The 24,137-nt window shown below is 37.7% G+C and overlaps 1 long non-coding RNA gene across 1 annotated transcript in view; it reads right to left on the bottom strand.

The window, feature by feature from the left end:
• The window catches only part of LOC145439153 (uncharacterized), a 110,717-nt gene that overhangs the window by 55,771 nt on the left and 30,809 nt on the right, over positions 1-24,137 (bottom strand). The gene's annotated exons all lie outside the window — the stretch shown is intronic.

Below are 24,137 nucleotides of genomic sequence, written 5' to 3'. Positions count from 1 at the left end.
TAAAGCATTTATGTTGTGGTGCAAACAGACGATCATCATCATCATCATTGGTTTATTAGCAATTTTATCAGTTCAATACACCACAAAATGCGATACAATGAAAAGACAGGAAGACGTCGAAGCGACTTGGAGTAGTCTATGGAATCAGACACCCATCTTGGCCTAGGCGATGTAAAGAGGAGGCATGCACACTGAATGAAAGTAAAGAAGATAGTATTTCCATCTTTTCAGAGTACTATGTAATATTGCATACTTGCCGGAGTGTTATATTTTTGAAAGTAGTTTTAGGACATGTTTGCGGCACTTTTGTGATGTGTGTATTGATAGATATCAAGTGTCCCTATTCTACCAAATCAAGATCATTAATAGTCTTGAGCGTTTAGAAGAAAGTCTTCATTTTGAAATGAGTCGGTGATACTATAGTACTTGCCCAGCATCACAAGTACTTTGACAAGTGCAGGGCAGCTTGTGCATTGCATACTCAAAACTTATGCCATTTATTCGTTCTATTCCTAAGATTCTGAATAGAAGAACTACCTAATTCTGATATAATAATATTTCCACAACAATACTTTCTTAATCTTACATACTCTCGCTTGATTTTACAAAATTCTAAGAGTGCTGACGAAATCAATAACTGGCCAATAAATTCGACAAATTCATAACTTGAGAATGTATTTCCTTTGTACCGAGAATGAAACAAATAGAATGTAGGTATTGGTCACAGATTAGGTATTCCTGATTAATGTTGCCAACTTGCCATAAACGGATGCAGTTTTGACTTAAGCTATACACTGCTACTGTGGAGGTAGTCTTAAACTGACGACTCACTTAAACACACAGAGTTGGCTTGAAAATGGGCAGGCATAAGCAATACAATTCAGAGGACTGTGTTGGTATATCGAAATTGACGTAAACGAGAATAACAGCAAGCAGTGTAACTGTAAGTACTCCATGGCAATCTGTAGTTATTGCGTTGCTGCATCGCGTCGACGTCAGTATCTTCCATTGACAAGCCAAGATCCTGAACGGCGTCTGTGTAAATTTAGGGTGCTCTGGCCCTGGCACTGAGAACGACGGTAAGGGATACAAGTGTTGTTGGGTCCGTATGGTTACGAGGCTGGTCTCACACAAATGACCTACTGGTGGCATTGATGTACCGTATGTCGACAACAATGTCAGTTCCTTCCCAGCGTTTTGGGTGGATTTCTACCAAGTTCAGGAAGTATATGAGTAGTGAGGGTTGAATCGTTTGTTGCCGTCCAATCAGAGAGCGCCACGTCATCCTAATTGCCACGCCCATTTTCATCCCCTAAGGGAACATTCATCTGCTACGTCATCTGTGCCACATCATCAAGCGCCACGCCTATAGTGCCACATCATCCATCCATTGCTATATCATCGCTGCATTGATTGCCGCATCTTGATACTTTTTTCAGATATTGTATTATGTGTATTTAGGACTAATATAATCCGTCCATATTTTTTAAACTTGATTTTATGTGTATAAGTTACGGTTTCTGCAGTTTCCACATTTTACGACTTATGATTGCTGCGTCAAAACTTACCTTGGCTAGAATCGACAGATTTTCTATTATGTGTATTTAGGACTATGTATTTAAATTCCTATTCAGATTATACATAAATGCGAAAACTATGATGTCTATGTAAGGTTATATTCTCCGGATAATATTATTAATATCAAAATTCTACACATCATCACTAATTACTTAATATAAAATGCGATTTTGAGCGCTGCGACTTGATAATATGAACCCCTACGCTTCTGATGCATGATTTTTTGTGATAAGGACCTAGGTAACATTCAGAGTCTGCAACGATTGTTTGGATATACATTATAGCAATACCCCACTAAACTATAGGCGGTTATATTACTCTAATGATCAGAGATAACTCATCCGTCCATATTTTTAAACTTGATTTTATGTATACAAGTTACTGTCTCTGCAGCCTCCACATTTTACGACTTATTTTCATTAGACGCAGGCAAGCGATTCTCCAGTTCGGAGCTACGGAAACAAATCACTCGCATGTGCGCGTTGCGAATAGTCTTGTAGAATTTTCTAAAGTCGTAACAGCTTAGTAGCATATACGCGAATCCCAAGGTGAAAATAATCGAACGAACTATAGCCGTAGGCGTCCGATTCGCAGGGCTTTATTTATACAAACTCTATCGATGCCTGTACGCGAACCCCAGCGTTAAAACGATTAGGTCTAATTAACACGTTCTGAAGCCGAAAATTTAGTCAACATCATTGAGATAGCCATGATTTGAAGATGGTGATCGAGTGTGACAATAGCACTCGCCAAGGTTAGACAAACATAACCTTAAACTACTCTCTACTTCACAAAATATAAAGTTATAAAAGTAAGCAGATCTCTATGAAAACCCGTGAAATAGAAGTAAAAGTAGCCTAGAAACATAACTACTTAATGAAAAATCGTGATTCTTGAAGTGACCACATTTCATACGATTCAGTCCTTTTCATGTCACTAGAATAAGGTGATTAAACTGACAGTGAAACGCCGCCGGCGTCTTATAACGTAATAATGTAAGCTGCGTCGGGTGCTGCTATAATGTTAGGAGCGAATATAGTAGAAAGTTCACGTCTGGACACCTGTAAGCAGGTGCGCATACTACCGTAGTAAAACGCATAACAGAATTCACGCAAAAGTCGATATTGCTTTGTGATGCTTTTGATGTTGTTCCATACCGATTGGGAAGATAGGACTCCTAATTTCCTAACTAACTACATAATCCCTATAGTAACGTAGTCAGACGCATAACGGAATTTACGCAAAATCGGTATTGCTCTGCGATAATTTTGACCACTATGTTTTGATAATAACTTGCTTCCGAGAAATAAATAACATTCATTATACGTTAGATGATACTTTTCCTTGATATTCTATTATGTGTATTTAGGGCTAATGCGACATCACTATATTGCCGACAGGCCTGATTCGAACACACTAATTTTGCGAATTAAACTTTTATCGCGAACGCAACAAGATAAATCATATGAATTTGTAAACTACTTATTCATGACATAGTAATAATTCTACTTGTGTACTTTTTCATATTTTGCAGCAATTTTAGTAGTACTTAAATAAAATTCGGAATATAAACTAATCGAAAAATTCGGTAACCAATTTCGCATAGGCTATGCATACAAATGAGGAAAGTTACATCAACGCGTGTTAACTAATTGAATTATGTAGCTTGTAATTCATGCAAGTTTCGAAACTTCTACACTGAATCCTTTAAAGTAGATAGAATCGAAAAAACTAATCGAAAATATTCACGAAGTTTGGATGCGACATATTTGGGTTTTTTAAAATCATTCATACCCATGATTCGAAATACTTTAACTAACTTATGTTTTCGACATAAGATAAGCGTGAAATGTACAAATTTCTATGTTGCGCAAATACCACAAACTTTGCTTGCTTTCAGAGCCGGCAACTAAATGCAAGACAGAATTTACGCAAAAGTTGCTATTCTGAAAATTTTGTCAAGGTAATAGTTTAAAAACTTACACTTGAGCACTACGAAATGTTCAAGTACTTTATCTTTACACGACGTTTTTTGTAAAAGGAATACTAATATTATTGAAAAAATAAAAAATAAAAAGAGCGAAAAATTACATTTTATCCCGGAACGCAACAAGAAAAATCGTATGAATTTGTTAACTACTTATTCATGACATATTAATAATTCTACTTGTACACTTTTTCACACTTTATAACACTTTAAGTAGTACTTAACAGTTTCAGTTTTAAATAAAATACGGAATATAAACTAATCGAAAAATTCGGTTACCAATTTCGCGTAGGCTATGCATACAAATGAGGAAAGTTACATCAACGCGTGTTAACTAGTTGTATCGAGTTATCGAATGATTTTTTTCTTTACATCAAAATAACTAGAGTGTGTAACTACATTAAAAACATATCTAAATGAGCTCCAGGTCATTGTGATTATGCAGCATACCAAATTTCATCACACATTTCATGATGGAACAACTTTAAAACTAACGCAGTTCTATAGCAACTTTTGCCTAAATCTGTTTTCGGTAGCATGTACATATCCATAGTCAGCTTTAATAACAGAATTACCATGCTAATATGTGACTCCTCACCTTGAAACTTGGTACGTAGTTGTAGGACATTGTGATTATGCAGCATACCAAATTTCTTCACGCAACTTTAAAACTAACGCGGCTCTACATCGACTTTTTGCGTACATCTGTTTGCGGGAGCGTATAGCACGTACCTATACATAGTCAACTTTAATAACGGAATTACCATGCTTAACATTGAATCCCAACTCTAAACTTGATTCGTAGTTGTAGGACATTGTGACAATGCACCATGCTAAATTTCATCGCACATCTAATGATGGATCACCTTTAAAATTAACGCAGTCGAATACCGACTTTTAAGCATATCTGTTTTGCGTGAACATAGCATATACCTATGCATAGTCAATTTTAATAGCAGAATTACCGTGTTAAACATTGAATTCCCACCTTGAAAGTTGGTACGCGATTATAGGACACTATAACAATGCACCATACCAAATCCCATCACACATTTCATGATGGAACAACTTTAAAACTAACGCGGCTCTACATCGACTTTTTGCGTATATCTGTTTTGCGGGGGCGTATAGCACGTACTCATACATAGCTAACTTTAATAACGGAATTACCATGCTTAACATTGAATCCCAACTCTAAACTTGATACGTAGTTGTAGGACATTATGGCAATGAACCATGCTAAATTTCATCACACATCTAATGATGGAACACCTTTGAAACTATCGCAGTCGAATACCGACTTTTACACATATCTTTTTTTCGTGAACATAGCATATACCCATACATAGTCAATTTTAATAACAGAATTAGCATGCTAAACCTTAAATTCTCACCTTGAACGTTGGTACCCAGTTGTAGGACATAATAACAATGCACCATACCAAATTTCGTCAGGCATTTCATGATGTAACACTTTCAAAAACCAACGCAGTTCTATACAGGCTTTTGGCTAAATCTGTGTTTCCGTAGCGTAGCACGTACCTATACCAGACATGGATGGGGTAATCGCGATTAGTAATCGTAATCGATTACGACGATTACAGCATTTTCAAGTAATCGTAATCGCAATCGATTACATTCGAAAAAATCCCGAAGTAATCGTAATCGTAATCGACTACTTCTCATATTTAATCGATTTCTCTGTGAAAGAACGATTACTTTTTATTTTGGAAGGACTGTGACATAAACTGAACATTCGTGAACAAGGAAAAGATGTTATACCAGGCTCGTGACAGCACGCACGTCTGATTTTCAAACGCCACAGCTCATTATTACGTCAGAAGCAGCCTATTAGCTTTGCGCGTCATTGCGTAAGAAGTATCCACAGTAAATAGATATTCGATGTACAATTGTACATACGTCGCACATTAGTGTCATTGTAAGAACACCCGTCGTGCTATATATCAGGTTATCAACACGTTCCACACGCCACTACCTCGCAGCAGGATAATTTATCTCCGCTCTGCCTACTTTAAAATAGTAACTTATGGTTGATGTTTGGTTATGCTTATGCTCAGTTAAACGCAATTTGACCGTAGCTGCTTGGCGAGCAGTAGGCCTATCAAGTAGGCTACGTACGTACATCAAGATTTGAAATTTTGTACTCGTCAAATAAAACATTGCGATTTCCACAACGAAGCAGTAAAAATCAACAGCTGGTGATATATATACATCAAAACCGAGCCGTTTTTGCCGTTTCTCATAACGGCAGCTTAAAGTACAATATCTGTATTAAGTTGAAGGCAGAATTTTATGTTCGCTTCATCTTATTCTCATATGACTCTACTTGAAACGGGCGCCAATCTTTACTCAAAATTGGAGTGGCCATGGCCATGGGCCTATATATCATGTGAACATGGGCTGTAGCTGGAATTAAGACCAAAACAGCAGTTCGTCCCCTATAGGGTGGTAATCGCAAGTTGAAGACTTGATTTCGTCAATAATTGCATTATAGTACTATTGATTTTTAATCCTCTCTCAGCCCCCGATGGTCAGATTCACCTGTAGAGTTTGTTTGTCTGAGGTAATCTTGGTGTTTGTCGACTACAACGGTCAGTTACACCAGGCCGATTTTCTTCATTTTTGATTCCGTATCTGCCGACTTGTAGCACGGCCCACTTCTAGGCTTATTGTAAGACACCGCTTACGCGGAAGAGGCGGCGAGGAGGAGCCTAGATAAACCTCCAACACTTAGAAAGGAATTCTGAAGTCGACCTCGGTCGGACTCGAACCCGCAACCCAATGGCGTTGCAGCCGTGGATTATACTACTGCGATATCTCGCCACAGAATTACCTACCTGTAAAGCTGGGGCACGTAATTCATAATTCTAACCTCTGGTATCTTGTTATAATTACTTTAGTGTATGTTGTTAATTCGTGACCTCCGGTTTGTTATATAATCAAACGATATTGTAGTGGCTCAAGCGTAGCAGACTAGAAGAAAAACTTTCGTGAGACGCATAAACAAATGCTCATGTCTTTATATCTGACTGCATGTCTAGCAACTCAAGCTGTAAATTAACAGGGTCAGTGGCCACATTAATTACAATAGGACTTGAAAATATTTTCATCATGGGGAAAAAAGCATTCATTCCGTCAATGCGGCCGTTGAACTTAACAATCAAGTCAAATAATCCATCGGTTTGATGGTCAGATAGCTTTTTAAAACGTGTTGCAACACCAACTGCACTTAATCAAGTCTGATGATGAGCAGACTTAAATTTGAGTGACGATCCAAACGCATTTGAGTGTGAGCATACTTTTTGACGTGAGTTGAGTAACGAAATCGTTGTTGAGTAGAGAATCGCTACTCGACAGCAAAGGAATTGCTCTCGACCCTTAATTATAAACTCCAGATTCCAAGCCAAGCAAGTGTAATTTTTGAAAATCAATTTTTTTTTATTTGTTCTAAATTGATTTTATGATATTTTTGTTGGATTTTCCACCGTCAATGGGAGCCGCAAGTAGGCTAGCTCGGAGCCGCATGGGGTTCTCAGAGCCGCGGTTGGGAATCACTGATCTAGAGAGGATTTTCAAGTTAATTAGATCTCTCAAAAATACTCTGTAACTTAAGTTAGTTTACGAAATACTTTTTGAGTATTGGGCCACCATATTGGGAAATTTGAGGTGCGGTAATTGTGGCCCTGGCAAGAATGCAAATCATTGGGCGCGATAAATTGACCCCTTTAAAAATGAGCAATGGGTACATTATGACGCAACAAGCAAATGACGGATCTCTTTTAAAGGGAGTTTGTTGTCACATTAGGCCTCTTCAGTGCAATCCATATATTGTCTTCCAACATAGCTTCTAAGATGCAAAATAAATGTAATCGTGAGTAATCGTGATTACTTTTCCAATGTAATCGTAATCGTAATCGACTACTTCCTGATATTGCTGTAATCGTAATCGTAATCATAATCGCGTCATTCATAAGTAATCGTAATCGCAATCGACTACAATCATAAAGTAATCACCCCATGTCTGACCTATACATAGTCAACTTTAATATCAATACATGTTTATCGTAAGTCCTACACAGTCATGATATCCGGCCGAGTTTGACTTTTAGAAAACATTATACCGACATCGCGACATCTTACAAAATTGAAACCGCGGTGACTGCTTGAGAGACCTACCAGTGATATCGCGGTAATCTAGTTACTTCCACAAAATAGTATATGTATTCAACTTACTTTCCACAAATCTAACGCGCAAAACAATTTACTTTGCTAACGAAAAGTGCTGAGTCATCATATCATTATCCACGCAACAATACACCTAAAACATACTATCGTACAAAATGGTCGCTAACCTCTTTGTGCACCAGCTGTAAATCTCACAAGCAATAAGTTTCAAGATTCCAGTTATTGAAAAAATGTTAAAGTGTTTCTCCTGCGCCAAGTCGTTATGTTGACGAAAGCGTATATTGTAATATCATGATCGATTTGCATTCGTTGGTCACAAACCGTCACTACTCTAAATAATTATTTTTCACTCAAACACAACAGCATACTTGTCGCCATTCGTTTTCATCAAGCACGAGTTCAATAAACTTACTTACTACGACATGAATTGGTATTTTTATGTTGTGTAAATAGGTAATAATTAATTTTAGTAACACTATACCAACATCATCGAGTTGTGCGAATGGATTTACATGTGGTGTTATGGTTTTAATCGAAGTACACTGCACGATCTAATGTAGAGTCATCTCTATTGTATAGCAACTCGGTAATCGAAATGCATGCATTAACATTTAAACAGCGATCGTGTTTCGTCACGCGAAAAATATGTTCACTACTGCGATACTCCGCACTATAGAATGTAAACGTGGAATGGCAGCGACCGATTTTGCAGCTCCGTTCCGCTTCGCTGAAGCTTTACTCAGACTGATTTCACGGCAGCTACTGTAGTAATTCTGGCAATCCAAAAGTTGTCTTCCAGAGCTCAGAATTTACTGAATCCGGTCTTGATCGAAAGCTACTGTCGCACTGATTTCGAAAATATCGATCAAAATATGGTGAAGCACCGTACTTAGATGAAAAACCACCCTCAACATCTAAAATCTGCATTGTTCAGAACAATCGGATGATCGCAAAACAATGACCATAACAATGACCCATTGCGGCTCTTCGATTGTTCGGACAATGCCGATAATTCAGACTTGGAGGGCGAATTCTAAGCGGTTCAGTGCCTGATCATATTTTCATATACATTTTCGGAATCAGTGCGACAGTAGCTTTCGATCAAGACCAGATTCAGTAAATTCTGAGCTCTGGAAGACAACTTTTGGATTGCTAGAATTACTGCAGTAGCTGCCGTGAAATCAGTCTGAGTAAAACTTCAGCGAAGCGGAACGGAGCTGCAAAATCGGTCGCTGCCATTCCACGTTTACATTCTATACTCCGCACAGGGCATGCAAATCCTTTTCACACTCGTAATAGTATACCAACGGCTACCGGCGACAACGTTTAACAATACCAACGACACTAAACATACGATACCTACCCAATCTGCAAATTGTTTCGATTTATTCTGTCCGTTTTAATTTAAGATAAGGAAGCCCATTTCACTCAATGTATCGATGCCTACGGTACTCTACAAAATTTTCTGATTAATTCTCCCTATGCTTATTTATCACAAGAAAGATGATTTGACACCTAAAGTACGAAATACTTTTTCGCTTGAGCTAAGCCGCAGCGCCTGGAGTGGAATTTTACGGGGTATGTGGACTCATTTCGTAGGGCTCTATGCCATAGGAGCATACTTTACGCTCCAATTCGATTCCCACACATTCCATATAATTACTAACAGAACCATTGAGTACCAGCCTTGACATTTTCCGTAGTACTAGATGGCATGTATACAATTTCACGACATCCGACATTACGACGAAGACTATCAAAATATCGAAAGAAGCCCTCTATTCTTTTCTGAAATAACCAAGGTTTTATCAGGACTTCCCTTCATCTAAACTCCAGCAGAATCACTAATAACCTCTCAAGTGTACTCAATTTACTCTAATTTGATACTCGTGTACCAAATTCCTATTTTCCGCAAGTATGATAGAGGCTATCGCTCGATACTCAACGATTCGTAATTTTGCTGGAATACAAGTACAATTAGTTTAAAGTAGTTTGAGGTTACGTTTGTATCACCTTGACAAGTGCTATTATCAAAAAATGCTTTTGCTAAACTCTTACACTTTCACTAAACTTCTACACTGAATTTTGGAAAGTAGATAGAAAAGGAAAACTATTAACATAAGCTAAGTGAGAAGCACGCAAATTTCGATTGCATACAAATGCCACAAACTGCGCTAACTTCCAGAGTTGTTAAGTATAGAAGTGCTCGTACGTCTTGAGAATACCCAAGTAGGTTTTTTGCCTACATGTACCAAATACTCTCAAGTCCTTATGATATTGGATTTACATGCCCAAGTTGGGGATTCTCGTTACATTGTCTTCTTGTGTGTTGGTGATTAAATACATTGCGACGCTGTCACTTGGCTCTTAATTGGATTGTTTCATCTGAAAGAACTAATTTTGTCTGTTATAATACTTTATTAGACTTGTATGGCGAGGCGTCTGCTGGTATCGAGAAGTAAGGTCGCAAGCAATCATTGAGTCAGTCGTGATGTCTGATTGGGAGTGTCGGCCTCTTATATCCAGCAAGTGTAATGTGCCATATTAGGCCATAAGTATCGTAGGCCCCGCGTGAAGTGTACAAATTTCGATGTTGCGCAAATACCACAAACTTTGCTTGCTTTCAGAGCCGGCAACTAAATGCAAGACAGACTTTACGCAAAAGTTGCTATTCTGAAAATTTTGTCAAGGTAATGGTTTGAAAACTTATACTTGAGCACTCGTACTTCTTGAGAATACCCAAGTAGGTTTTTTGCCTAGATGCACCACATAGTCTCAAGTCCTTATGATATTGGAGTACATCAACTTCATGATAGCTAGAGTATTAAACAGTAATATACCTAGAGTACTAATGTTTTACTTACTCGGAAATGACTACTTCTACCTTATTTTAAAGGATACCTCATTCGAAGCGAAATTGCATGTGGTTTTGGATAACATCCAAGATGTAGGCTCACTTTGAAGGTTACTTCGTAAAACTCAAATATTGCGCAGTGAGAGTTCGCAAATTCTCGAAGTATTTTTGTTATTTTTATTGCGATAAGTCATTCTGCAGCGCGAAAATGCGTCGTAGGATATAGATGAAACTAGCACCACTCATCAAGACCGCTGAAAACAGTACGTTTCAACATTTAGTAGCAGTAAATTTCTAGTAAAGTACAAGACGTGATGATTTCCGAGTGAGTTAAAAGTATTGCAGGTATAGTTTACCTGAAAACCGAATACTCTGAAATAGAAGTAGATGCAGTGTAAATAGTTAATCACTTGATTAAGTTTAGCGCAAGCAGATAAAACCTATACTTGAGTAGTACAAAATGCACGAGTACTTCGCTATCGCCTCCCTGCACGTAATAAGTGCTTTTACCGATACTCGTCGGTTTCAGTTTTAGATAGAATTCAGAAACCAAATAATTTCATAAACATAAGCTAATTTAATGAATTTACTCGAATGTACTATGCCGCGCTGATAAGATTAATTATAATATACTTATCATGTTACAGCGATTTTTCTAGCGTAGAAAATCTTTAAAATGTAGTAAGCAGGCCAAATGAAGATATTCGTTGAGTTGAATAAACATAAAAAATACTCTAGACCACTTTATCGGTACTTTACAGTTTCAGTTTTAGATAAAATTTGTCCCTTTCACCTATAATTACAACTCCTCGCTATCTAAACATGTTTAGAATATATTATTTGCGATGATACGAACCCGTGAAGTACTCGAGTAGCTTTTCGTAGGATATAGATGAAACTGACAACACTCACCAAGACCGCTGGTCCACTGAAAAAAGTACATTGTAGCAGTAAAGTCCTACTAAAGTACAAGAAGTAATGATTTCCCAGTTAGTTGAAAAGTAAGTATTGAAGGTATAGTTTGCTGGAAAAAGCGAAAAACTCTGAAATCGAAGTAGATGCAGTGTAAATAGGTAATCACTTCATTAAGTATAGCGCAAGCAGGCCAAACCTATACTTGAGTACTGCAAAATGTACAAGTACTTCGCTATGTTCTCCCTCCACGTAAAAAGTGACTAGGTTTTAGACTACTTTATCGGTACTCGACAGTTTCAGTTTAGATAAAATTTGGTAAGACTTTAAATTTTAAAGTAGTTTGAGCTTACGTTTGTATCACCTTGACAAGTAACATTATCAGACATGAAAATGATAGGGACGTGTTCGGACATCATGTCTAGGGTGTGTTCGGCCTGTGCTGCCATTCGGACATGGTGTCTTGGTCGTGTTCGGACATCATGTCAGGTGCGTGTTTGGACATCCTGTCTGGGGTGTGTTCGCCCTGTGCTGCCAATCGGACATCGTGTCCGGGGCGTGTTCGCCCATTCAAACATGGTGTCTGGGTTGTGTTCCGACTGAGTTGACACTCGGATATCGTGTCTGGGGTGTGTTCGCCCTGTGCTGCCAATCGGACATCGTGTCTAGGGCGTGTTCGGCCATTCAAACAGAGTTGAATAACCATAAAAAATATTCCCGCGCCCTAGGTTGTAGGGGTTAGGAATAGTTGGGTTTAGGAGGGCGCGGGAATATTTTTTATGGTTATTCAACTCTGTTTGAATGGCCGAACACGCCCTAGACACGATGTCCGATTGGCAGCACAGGGCGAACACACCCCTATACCTGCAATACTTTTAACTCACTCGGAAATCATCACGTCTTGTACTTTACTAGAAATTTACTGCTACTAAATGTTGAAACGTACTGTTTTCAGCGGTCTTGATGAGTGGTGCTAGTTTCATCTATATCCTACGACGCATTTTCGCGCTGCAGAATGACTTATCGCAATAAAAATAACAAAAATACTTCGAGAATTTGCGAACTCTCACTGCGCAATATTTGAGTTTTACGAAGTAACCTTCAAAGTGAGCCTACATCTTGGATGTTATCCAAAACCACATGCAATTTCGCTTCGAATGAGGTATCCTTTAAAATAAGGTAGAAGTAGTCATTTCCGAGTAAGTAAAACATTAGTACTCTAGGTATATTACTGTTTAATACTCTAGCTATCATGAAGTTGATGTACTCCAATATCATAAGGACTTGAGACTATGTGGTGCATCTAGGCAAAAAACCTACTTGGGTATTCTCAAGAAGTACGAGTGCTCAAGTATAAGTTTTCAAACCATTACCTTGACAAAATTTTCAGAATAGCAACTTTTGCGTAAAGTCTGTCTTGCATTTAGTTGCCGGCTCTGAAAGCAAGCAAAGTTTGTGGTATTTGCGCAACATCGAAATTTGTACACTTCACGCGGGGCCTACGATACTTATGGCCTAATATGGCACATTACACTTGCTGGATATAAGAGGCCGACACTCCCAATCAGACATCACGACTGACTCAATGATTGCTTGCGACCTTACTTCTCGATACCAGCAGACGCCTCGCCATACAAGTCTAATAAAGTATTATAACAGACAAAATTAGTTCTTTCAGATGAAACAATCCAATTAAGAGCCAAGTGACAGCGTCGCAATGTATTTAATCACCAACACACAAGAAGACAATGTAACGAGAATCCCCAACTTGGGCATGTAAATCCAATATCATAAGGACTTGAGAGTATTTGGTACATGTAGGCAAAAAACCTACTTGGGTATTCTCAAGACGTACGAGCACTTCTATACTTAACAACTCTGGAAGTTAGCGCAGTTTGTGGCATTTGTATGCAATCGAAATTTGCGTGCTTCTCACTTAGCTTATGTTAATAGTTTTCCTTTTCTATCTACTTTCCAAAATTCAGTGTAGAAGTTTAGTGAAAGTGTAAGAGTTTAGCAAAAGCATTTTTTGATAATAGCACTTGTCAAGGTGATACAAACGTAACCTCAAACTACTTTAAACTAATTGTACTTGTATTCCAGCAAAATTACGAATCGTTGAGTATCGAGCGATAGCCTCTATCATACTTGCGGAAAATAGGAATTTGGTACACGAGTATCAAATTAGAGTAAATTGAGTACACTTGAGAGGTTATTAGTGATTCTGCTGGAGTTTAGATGAAGGGAAGTCCTGATAAAACCTTGGTTATTTCAGAAAAGAATAGAGGGCTTCTTTCGATATTTTGATAGTCTTCGTCGTAATGTCGGATGTCGTGAAATTGTATACATGCCATCTAGTACTACGGAAAATGTCAAGGCTGGTACTCAATGGTTCTGTTAGTAATTATATGGAATGTGTGGGAATCGAATTGGAGCGTAAAGTATGCTCCTATGGCATAGAGCCCTACGAAATGAGTCCACATACCCCGTAAAATTCCACTCCAGGCGCTGCGGCTTAGCTCAAGCGAAAAAGTATTTCGTACTTTAGGTGTCAAATCATCTTTCTTGTGATAAATAAGCATAGGGAGAATTAATCAGAAAATTTTGTAGAGTACCGTAGGCATCGATACATTGAGTGAAATGGGCTTCCTTATCTTAAATTAAAACGGACAGAATAAATCGAAACAATTTGCAGATTGGGTAGGTATCGTATGTTTAGTGTCGTTGGTATTGTTAAACGTTGTCGCCGGTAGCCGTTGGTATACTATTACGAGTGTGAAAAGGATTTGCATGCCCTGTGCGGAGTATCGCAGTAGTGAACATATTTTTCGCGTGACGAAACACGATCGCTGTTTAAATGTTAATGCATGCATTTCGATTACCGAGTTGCTATACAATAGAGATGACTCTACATTAGATCGTGCAGTGTACTTCGATTAAAACCATAACACCACATGTAAATCCATTCGCACAACTCGATGATGTTGGTATAGTGTTACTAAAATTAATTATTACCTATTTACACAACATAAAAATACTAATTCATGTCGTAGTAAGTAAGTTTATTGAACTCGTGCTTGATGAAAACGAATGGCGACAAGTATGCTGTTGTGTTTGAGTGAAAAATAATTATTTAGAGTAGTGACGGTTTGTGACCAACGAATGCAAATCGATCATGATATTACAATATACGCTTTCGTCAACATAACGACTTGGCGCAGGAGAAACACTTTAACATTTTTTCAATAACTGGAATCTTGAAACTTATTGCTTGTGAGATTTACAGCTGGTGCACAAAGAGGTTAGCGACCATTTTGTACGATAGTATGTTTTAGGTGTATTGTTGCGTGGATAATGATATGATGACTCAGCACTTTTCGTTAGCAAAGTAAATTGTTTTGCGCGTTAGATTTGTGGAAAGTAAGTTGAATACATATACTATTTTGTGGAAGTAACTAGATTACCGCGATATCACTGGTAGGTCTCTCAAGCAGTCACCGCGGTTTCAATTTTGTAAGATGTCGCGATGTCGGTATAATGTTTTCTAAAAGTCAAACTCGGCCGGATATCATGACTGTGTAGGACTTACGATAAACATGTATTGATATTAAAGTTGACTATGTATAGGTACGTGCTACGCTACGGAAACACAGATTTAGCCAAAAGCCTGTATAGAACTGCGTTGGTTTTTGAAAGTGTTACATCATGAAATGCCTGACGAAATTTGGTATGGTGCATTGTTATTATGTCCTACAACTGGGTACCAACGTTCAAGGTGAGAATTTAAGGTTTAGCATGCTAATTCTGTTATTAAAATTGACTATGTATGGGTATATGCTATGTTCACGAAAAAAAGATATGTGTAAAAGTCGGTATTCGACTGCGATAGTTTCAAAGGTGTTCCATCATTAGATGTGTGATGAAATTTAGCATGGTTCATTGCCATAATGTCCTACAACTACGTATCAAGTTTAGAGTTGGGATTCAATGTTAAGCATGGTAATTCCGTTATTAAAGTTAGCTATGTATGAGTACGTGCTATACGCCCCCGCAAAACAGATATACGCAAAAAGTCGATGTAGAGCCGCGTTAGTTTTAAAGTTGTTCCATCATGAAATGTGTGATGGGATTTGGTATGGTGCATTGTTATAGTGTCCTATAATCGCGTACCAACTTTCAAGGTGGGAATTCAATGTTTAACACGGTAATTCTGCTATTAAAATTGACTATGCATAGGTATATGCTATGTTCACGCAAAACAGATATGCTTAAAAGTCGGTATTCGACTGCGTTAATTTTAAAGGTGATCCATCATTAGATGTGCGATGAAATTTAGCATGGTGCATTGTCACAATGTCCTACAACTACGAATCAAGTTTAGAGTTGGGATTCAATGTTAAGCATGGTAATTCCGTTATTAAAGTTGACTATGTATAGGTACGTGCTATACGCTCCCGCAAACAGATGTACGCAAAAAGTCGATGTAGAGCCGCGTTAGTTTTAAAGTTGCGTGAAGAAATTTGGTATGCTGCATAATCACAATGTCCTACAACTACGTACCAAGTTTCAAGGTGAGGAGTCACATATTAGCATGGTAATTCTGTTATTAAAGCTGACTATGGATATGTACATGCTACCGAAAACAGATTTAGGCAAAAGTTGCTATAGAACTGCGTTAGTTTTAAAGTTGTTCCATCATGAAATGTGTGATGAAATTTGGTATGCTGCATAATCACAATGACCTGGAGCTCATTTAGATATGTTTTTAATGTAGTTACACACTCTAGTTATTTTGATGTAAAGAAAAAAATCATTCGATAACTCGATACAACTAGTTAACACGCGTTGATGTAACTTTCCTCATTTGTATGCATAGCCTACGCGAAATTGGTAACCGAATTTTTCGATTAGTTTATATTCCGTATTTTATTTAAAACTGAAACTGTTAAGTACTACTTAAAGTGTTATAAAGTGTGAAAAAGTGTACAAGTAGAATTATTAATATGTCATGAATAAGTAGTTAACAAATTCATACGATTTTTCTTGTTGCGTTCCGGGATAAAATGTAATTTTTCGCTCTTTTTATTTTTTATTTTTTCAATAATATTAGTATTCCTTTTACAAAAAACGTCGTGTAAAGATAAAGTACTTGAACATTTCGTAGTGCTCAAGTGTAAGTTTTTAAACTATTACCTTGACAAAATTTTCAGAATAGCAACTTTTGCGTAAATTCTGTCTTGCATTTAGTTGCCGGCTCTGAAAGCAAGCAAAGTTTGTGGTATTTGCGCAACATAGAAATTTGTACATTTCACGCTTATCTTATGTCGAAAACATAAGTTAGTTAAAGTATTTCGAATCATGGGTATGAATGATTTTAAAAAACCCAAATATGTCGCATCCAAACTTCGTGAATATTTTCGATTAGTTTTTTCGATTCTATCTACTTTAAAGGATTCAGTGTAGAAGTTTCGAAACTTGCATGAATTACAAGCTACATAATTCAATTAGTTAACACGCGTTGATGTAACTTTCCTCATTTGTATGCATAGCCTATGCGAAATTGGTTACCGAATTTTTCGATTAGTTTATATTCCGAATTTTATTTAAGTACTACTAAAATTGCTGCAAAATATGAAAAAGTACACAAGTAGAATTATTACTATGTCATGAATAAGTAGTTTACAAATTCATATGATTTATCTTGTTGCGTTCCGCGATAAAAGTTTAATTCGCAAAATTAGTGTGTTCGAATCAGGCCTGTCGGCAATATAGTGATGTCGCATTAGCCCTAAATACACATAATAGAATATCAAGGAAAAGTATCATCTAACGTATAATGAATGTTATTTATTTCTCGGAAGCAAGTTATTATCAAAACATAGTGGTCAAAATTATCGCAGAGCAATACCGATTTTGCGTAAATTCCGTTATGCGTCTGACTACGTTACTATAGGGATTATGTAGTTAGTTAGGAAATTAGGAGTCCTATCTTCCCAATCGGTATGGAACAACATCAAAAGCATCACAAAGCAATATCGACTTTTGCGTGAATTCTGTTATGCGTTTTACTACGGTAGTATGCGCACCTGCTTACAGGTGTCCAGACGTGAACTTTCTACTATATTCGCTCCTAACATTATAGCAGCACCCGACGCAGCTTACATTATTACGTTATAAGACGCCGGCGGCGTTTCACTGTCAGTTTAATCACCTTATTCTAGTGACATGAAAAGGACTGAATCGTATGAAATGTGGTCACTTCAAGAATCACGATTTTTCATTAAGTAGTTATGTTTCTAGGCTACTTTTACTTCTATTTCACGGGTTTTCATAGAGATCTGCTTACTTTTATAACTTTATATTTTGTGAAGTAGAGAGTAGTTTAAGGTTATGTTTGTCTAACCTTGGCGAGTGCTATTGTCACACTCGATCACCATCTTCAAATCATGGCTATCTCAATGATGTTGACTAAATTTTCGGCTTCAGAACGTGTTAATTAGACCTAATCGTTTTAACGCTGGGGTTCGCGTACAGGCATCGATAGAGTTTGTATAAATAAAGCCCTGCGAATCGGACGCCTACGGCTATAGTTCGTTCGATTATTTTCACCTTGGGATTCGCGTATATGCTACTAAGCAATGTTCCCTCTAATTTTTGACGACTCTGCGCACACTCATCAACTCACTGCGCATACCATTGGAAAACAGTGCGTAACGACTAAAAAAAGGTCATCACGTCGGATTTTTTGTGCGCAACTTAGATTTTCTGTGCGCAGAGCCCGTGTCTGCACTGCGCATTTGCGCACATGCGCAGCTTAGAGGGAACATTGCTACTAAGCTGTTACGACTTTAGAAAATTCTACAAGACTATTCGCAACGCGCACATGCGAGTGATTTGTTTCCGTAGCTCCGAACTGGAGAATCGCTTGCCTGCGTCTAATGAAAATAAGTCGTAAAATGTGGAGGCTGCAGAGACAGTAACTTGTATACATAAAATCAAGTTTAAAAATATGGACGGATGAGTTATCTCTGATCATTAGAGTAATATAACCGCCTATAGTTTAGTGGGGTATTGCTATAATGTATATCCAAACAATCGTTGCAGACTCTGAATGTTACCTAGGTCCTTATCACAAAAAATCATGCATCAGAAGCGTAGGGGTTCATATTATCAAGTCGCAGCGCTCAAAATCGCATTTTATATTAAGTAATTAGTGATGATGTGTAGAATTTTGATATTAATAATATTATCCGGAGAATATAACCTTACATAGACATCATAGTTTTCGCATTTATGTATAATCTGAATAGGAATTTAAATACATAGTCCTAAATACACATAATAGAAAATCTGTCGATTCTAGCCTAGGTAAGTTTTGACGCAGCAATCATAAGTCGTAAAATGTGGAAACTGCAGAAACCGTAACTTATACACATAAAATCAAGTTTAAAAAATATGGACGGATTATATTAGTCCTAAATACACATAATACAATATCTGAGAAAAGTATCAAGATGCGGCAATCAATGCAGCGATGATATAGCAATGGATGGATGATGTGGCACTATAGGCGTGGCGCTTGATGATGTGGCACAGATGACGTAGCAGATGAATGTTCCCTTAGGGGATGGAAATGGGCGTGGCAATTAGGATGACGTGGCGCTCTCTGATTGGACGGCAACAAACGATTCAACCCTCACTACTTATATGTGGTCCCGACTTTTAAGGCCGGTAGCGTCTTGAAGTGTTCGCTCCACCTCCCTACGGTGACGTCATTCCATAGACAGTTGAGCTGCATTTTCTCACAGTTCAAAAGGTAAATAGCGTGCGTGTGCTTCTCGTTCTTGCGATAAAGAAGATGGTGTCTTCTGGAGAGCAGTTTTTGGCAGAGATACCAATTGCATCATACAAGATGCCAGGATCAGAGATGCCCCGGATATGGTTTACGTATAGCGCACAGTGCAACTTCACTGGCACAGCAATCAGGTACAGATTAGTGAGGCTAGCATCAATGTTTGCATTGATTTGTTAAACATCTAAAAGTATGTATAAAGAGAATAAAATGGTTATGAATTAGCCTACCCTCTGATTTTTGTTCAAGAAATTTGTGTAAATTTTGTATAGGGCAATGCAAAAGCTACTGAAGGTAGAAAATTTTGCTATACATTTTTTTGAAAACTCAACCATTTCATGGCATAGCCAGAAAAATTTTATAAAACAATTTGTTTTTTGCAATAAATTTTTTTTTTGTGGTACCGGGCTATTTTGCCCAGTTGTTATGACAACCTCACGCTTGAAGGGGATGCAATCATGCGCCAAAGCTACTTTCTAGTTGACAAAATCCCAAACCTGGCAAAAAAGTACTACCTAAAAAGTGTCAAGTAGAAGTGGAAGTAGCCTAAACTCATAATGACGCTAGTACTCAGGTAAAATAGTACATCGTTGCTGACCCCCTCTGTGTATTGGCTCAATCAACTCAGAAACATCCTCTAAAGACGACTAACATTGTTTCTTTCGCATTGACTCCGTAATATTCTGAACTTATGATATTCTTTGATTCATTGAATTTACAAATAAACTTGCAAAGAAGATCGATTTATTAATTTTTGTGCATTCGATACCCAGAGCATAAGAAATAGTTGAAGAAAAATGGATGTTGACCTTATCAAGTTCAATAACTGCCGAGACTGTTATGCGTATGTATTTTCCTCTACCTCCATAGCCACTTGTCTAGACATATTCATAGCATCCACGGAAGAGCGCTTGTCTTGCTGTACACAAATGAAATATCATTTTCAAAGCAGACATCAACATCGGGAAAGAAGTTCAGGACAGTTAGTCAGTGGTCAGATCATCTGCTGACATTTTCTGTTGGCATGAAACCACGCTGCCTTCCACCGCATGACCAAATTTTATGTGGTGATAATAATTGGCTCCAGGCTGAACTCTTGACGAGGGCATCATTAATTTCTTAGTTCCCTATGTTCGGCTCTCTTGGGATAATCCATCAGATCATTAATCCGTATGCATGTGGTATAGCCATATGTCTCGAAACTCAAGATATTTGCACTGTGCCATAGAGTGAAGTAATCCAATCCAGGCAATCAATCAAGTAATCCAGGCCCCGGGACAGTTTGTTTCACCCTCAATTGGAGCTGATGATCATTTTCCTTCGGGTAGTGGCACTTGGCAGCATGACAGAATGATCAATAACTTGTAATATAGGTGTAGAGGTCTAAATATTTTGAATTGTTTAACTGAGAAGTCATACAATAGCTTAGGATATTTAATATATATATGGTATGTAGCACATTGCATGAATTCATAACACATCAACGTACTGGCACTGGCAGTCATTGTCTCTTAGGCTTAAAAATAGCAGTATCCTATATATATTGCAATCGATATCAATCATCAAAATGCTGCAATGATTACCAACTACCGCTACAATACAACTATAGTATACTATCCACACCTAACTTGATGCTGCAATAAATATCACGGAGTCAATGTCCTGCAATGTCGAATTTTGTGTCATAAAATCATAGTTGACTACCAAATAACGGCTACAATGTCGATAATTTTGACGCAAGGAGTTTACATAGTTCATGAATCAAAGACATCCAACATATTTGAATCCTTGCGCATCTCCATAACACTTGCGAACGTTTACAGCCCGAAAACGATAATATACTGTATCCGAAATACGGCTACGTTAACGACGGATTTCTGCGTAATTCTGACGATATTATTCTATGTGCTTTGTACAGGATTGACATCTAGCATAGGTAAATCTCTGATGACTTCTACAACAAATTTCCGAAACGTTTACAACCAGAAATCAACAGTACACTATGCGATATTTAGCACTGAAGCAGGTGCGCGAGAAAGTAGCTTGCTAACCAATTTGTTGTTGCTATGCGTATCTAGTCACGTGATCGAAGTCCTGCAAAAGGCCTATTATGCTACTCAGCAAGAAGAGACGCTGTTTGCCCATGCGTAACCGCCAGGAGTTGCGTAGGCTACTATCCAAAGTCACTCAACTATGACAAGTCGTCCGAACGCATTTTCAATTTTCATGGAGCGAGAAATGTTGCACATCGTGATGTTATGTCAGCCAGAACTGATCTTTATTGGTTATTTTCGGTAAAAAAGCGCTAAATAATCGCTAAATACTTTTTCAAAAATCACTAGATTTATCGCTAGGCGCTAGATCCATATTTTTTGGCGCTAAACCGGATGAAAAATCGCTAGATCTAGCGCGAAAATCGCTAAATTGGCAAAACTGGTGTAATAGTGCTGCATAGTGACATCGAGCACTCTACGCGGAGGTGAATGTTGATTAAAAGGATCGCTACTGATGCATGTCGTTCGACATCCTCCTATCTGTTCATGACATCGCATTGTGTCTTATCGCATTGTACATTGTGTGTGACTTGTTCAGATGAAAAATTTAACTCAACGATTATTATTATTATTATAAGTCAGGGTTACCATATTTCTGTGACCCAAATTCTGGACACTCTTTAGCGCCCACTAGTGGATTTCAAAATGAGTTATGTCGTGACAGTAGCAAAGCTTTGCTCATACACCAGAGGTGGTCACACGATCCGGTTCAGGAGTATGTGGCTGTGTGTTGTGTAACCGGGACCGGGACCACATTTTTCAGTCCCTTTCCGCGCAAATAAACAATGATTTTGAGCCCACCATAGGTTAATCGATGCAACTTCTGGGGGGGGGGCTTTCTCTGTGAATCTAGTTTCTATATGCATCTGGTCGTTAAATGTTTTTAATGAAGTCTGCCAATAATATTGGTTGTTCTATATATTACTACGTAGTTACTACTCTCCGCCCTCATGAACTGAGTTAGCGGTAGAGCTGGTGGAGGATGATGAGTTCGAAAATAAAGAGAGCGTCATTGTACAATGTACATGTTAAGTCATGTTCATGTTCATGTCCCACCGATAAGATTGTTTTTCAGCCTTATGCCGGTGCGCACCACGGAGATTTATAAACACCCCACATCCAGTGGTTTCCAACCTTTTATGGTCGCAAGTCCATCTCCAACTTGAAAATTATCATGGCCCGGATCAAAATTTGACGAGCTGATTACTGAAAGAAGTCAGCACCTTTGCCCAGACTTACTCACGGGCCGATTACGTTTAAAACATTCGCGAACCCCAGAATAAAGGCAAACGACCCCCGCGTTTGGAACCACTATCTTTGAATAAACAGCATTTAAACGGCCTTAGCGACCTCTAGGAGTATACCGTTCTCCTATATAATTGCGATTACAATTACGCTTATTCCAATAAATTAAAAGTGTTTTTATTTCTATTTTTGTGCAGTTTTTGCGAGGGTGGTAGCCCCCATAATATAACTAATGAATGTGATAGTAAATCGAGCGTAGCGCGAAGAAAAACATCATGCATCAGCATAAAATATCCCCAAAAATAATGATTTTATGTTGATTCACGAAAAAATTGTGAGCCTATGCGTCAAGTCTTCGAAATTCCGGACATTTGGCATATTTTAAAAATTCCTCCCGGACGCTAGTTTGAACAGTGAAATTCCGGACATGTCCGGGAAATTCCGGACGTATGGCAACCCTATTATAAGTACTTTCTATTTCCTCCAATATTTCATTATTGCAATCTTGTGCTGTTTTAAACCATAACTATAACCTTTATGAAGGTTATGTGTTAAAGTGATGAAAATATTTCTGAAATGTCAATTCCATTCAATTCAATTCAATTCATTTCTAAATTTTTTTATCATTTCAATACACCGCAAGACTGCGATACAATGAAGATAGATGTATGAATAAGTCCAAGAAGAGAGAGAGAGAGAGAGAGAGTTCTTTTAGTCGTCAACCATGAAATATAGTATATGCAATGTCCACAAACACGTCCAATAGTAGGCCTACATATTTATTTTTTTTATATTTTCCTAACTATATTTTACACGGTATATAGTGGGTGACCCGACATGACCGAAGTCTTCAAGCAAGGCCGGAGTCACCCAAGGATATTTGGCAGTATTAATAGTAATATTAATCAATTTCTTCTCTTTGTCGAGTAGTACAGAAACGAGTAACGAAATAAACAAAAGTAAACAAAAGACAGCTACACTAGTGAAGGACTGTTTTCATTGATGACAGTGTGATCAGAAAATAACAATTTTACCCAAGCACACAGTGGTAATATTATTGTAGAATATAAAATGAAACAAAACAACAATATACTTCTTTAAAAATACATCACTGTGGTCATGACACGAGATGTAATTATTTTTAGTACTTGGATAAGATAAATTTGCGACAGCGAGTTACAAAATTATGATAAGGAATAGTACAGCCATAGTCGTTTACAGCTGTAAACGACTATGGTACAGTGGATAGTTGGTACGTTGTTCCAAAATTTCACACCTTTATGAGATAGGGGATTTCTTGACAGTCTTGGTGATTTCATTGAAACAAATAGGGACTGATATTGTAATAAATAAACCAACTAACGTGTAATAAATGGAATATTTTTGCAAAACTGTGTCATAAAAAGTATTAATTTACATATTTATTCATGATAAACTAATTTGGTGATT

The sequence above is a fragment of the Botryllus schlosseri genome, chromosome 5 (assembly GCF_051294905.1).
Source record: "Botryllus schlosseri isolate E-star chromosome 5, Bs_hap1, whole genome shotgun sequence".
NCBI classification, from domain to species: Eukaryota; Metazoa; Chordata; class Ascidiacea; order Stolidobranchia; family Styelidae; genus Botryllus; species Botryllus schlosseri.
This window is presented reverse-complemented; position numbering and strand designations above follow the sequence as displayed.